Raw genomic sequence first — 1950 nt, forward strand, 5'->3', positions numbered from 1 at the left:
ACAAGATAAACACACTTACCTCAAATAGAAATTGACACACTAAAAGTTAAACAATGGAAAATATACTATATGTGTTAGCAATCCAGAGAAAAGCAGGGGTAGCTATTTTGTTTGCTGACAATAGCAACTTCAAGGCAAGAATGATTAAGAGATAAAGAAAGTCACTATGTACTTGTTAGGGGAAAACTGTAAGAAGAGATAACAATCAAATCTATATGCACTGAATGTAGAAGCACTCAAATACATATGAATAGTGTTGTCATAAGAAAATGCCAGAATAAACATTCTTTTCAACTGAACATGGGACATTCCCCAAAATAGACCCTATACTAGCATAAGGCATGCTTCTCTAAATAGAAAAGAATAGAAATTATCCCATGCACAGTGTATGACCATAATGCAATGATACTGGAAATTGTTCAGAAAGACAATCATGAAAAACATAAACATGTGGAAATTAAATAAGCACATGGAAATTAAATAACAATCTCCTGGCACCCACCACCATACCACTGAGACTGTGGTATGAGGATTGTGGGGGTGGTGGCCATGGAGGCTGTGCTCAACGATCTGTTATCTGTGGATGATCTAATAAAGTTTGAGAAGAAATTTTAGTCTGAGCAAGAAGCAGGCTCCAAATCTGAGAGCACACAATTTGAGTATGCCTGGTGTGTGGTGCGAACCAAGTACAATGATGACATCCATAAGGGCATCACACTGCTGGAGGAGCTACTGTCCAAAGGGAGAAAAGAAGAAAAGCAGTATTATGTCTTCTACCTGACTATGGGCAACTACTGGCTCAAGGAATATGAAAAGGCCCTAAAGTATATCCTTGAGCTGCTGCAGAGAGAGCCCTGGAACAACCTGGCCAAGGAGCTAGAATGACTCATTGCCAAGGCTATGAAGAAAAATGGCCTGGTGGGCATGGTCATAATTGGTGGCATCGGTGGGACAGGCTGGACTCATCGGACTTGCCGTGTCCAAGTCCAAATCCTGAAGGAGACTGCACATGCTCCTCCATTCAGTGCCCCCAAGGGCACTTCCCAGAGAGGAGCCAGCTATCCATCTTTGCAGGGCTTTTCTTATTCTCCCCTGCACTCTTGACATTGTCTTCTGTGGAATTCTGCCTCTGCTTCCCTGATTGCAGCCCCAAGTCATGTGGTTTGGGATGAATGTAAATAAAATTGAACCAAACTTGGAAGAAAATAACAATCTCCTAAACAACTAGTGGGTCACATAAAATAAAAGAAACATGAATAAAAATTACAATTGAATGAAAATACAGATATGAGTAACTTGAACCTGTGAAAGTCAATGAAAGCTGTCTTAAGACGGAAACATAGCAAGAAACATGCATATTAGCAAAACAAAACATGCCCATTTAAATGATCTTATTCCACAACGCAAGTTCCTAGAAAAAGTAGAAAAAGTCAGATCAAAGCAAAGAGAAGGAAGGAAATTATAAAGGTTAGAGAAAAAATTAATGCAATGCAGAAAAGAAAACAATACAAAAAATAAATGAATCAAAGTTTTGGTTCTTAGAAATAATAAAAAAATGATGAACAATTAGCCAATCTTATCAAAAAAGGACCAAAAAACCCCACAAAATTCAAAAATAAGAACCAGGTAGGATTCATGTCAGGGATGCAAGAAAGTTTCAATATAAAAAATCATTAAATGTAATACAATATATGAATAAAGTTAAAACTAAAACCCACATGTTCATCTCCACTGATACAGAAAAGGCTTTTGACAAGTCCAAAACTCATTCATGTTCAAAGTCCTACAGAAAAATTGGAATAGATGGCATTTACTTCAATCTGGTACCATTTATGAAAACCCAACAACTAACATAATCCTAAAGGGAGAAAAAATGAAATCTTTGCTCTTAGATCTGGTACAAGATAAGGATATCCTCTATCATCAGTCCTATTCAGTGTAGTTCTGGAA

The 1950-nt window shown here is 37.4% G+C and overlaps 1 pseudogene; it reads left to right on the forward strand.

Annotated features, from left to right (window-relative positions):
- The first annotated feature begins 549 nt into the window (after positions 1–549).
- Positions 550–997, forward strand: LOC101583479 (annotated as a pseudogene).
- The last annotated feature ends 953 nt before the right edge of the window (positions 998–1950 follow it).

The sequence above is a fragment of the Octodon degus genome, unplaced genomic scaffold (assembly GCF_000260255.1).
Source record: "Octodon degus isolate 3935 unplaced genomic scaffold, OctDeg1.0 scaffold00211, whole genome shotgun sequence".
Lineage (NCBI taxonomy): Eukaryota > Metazoa > Chordata > Mammalia > Rodentia > Octodontidae > Octodon > Octodon degus.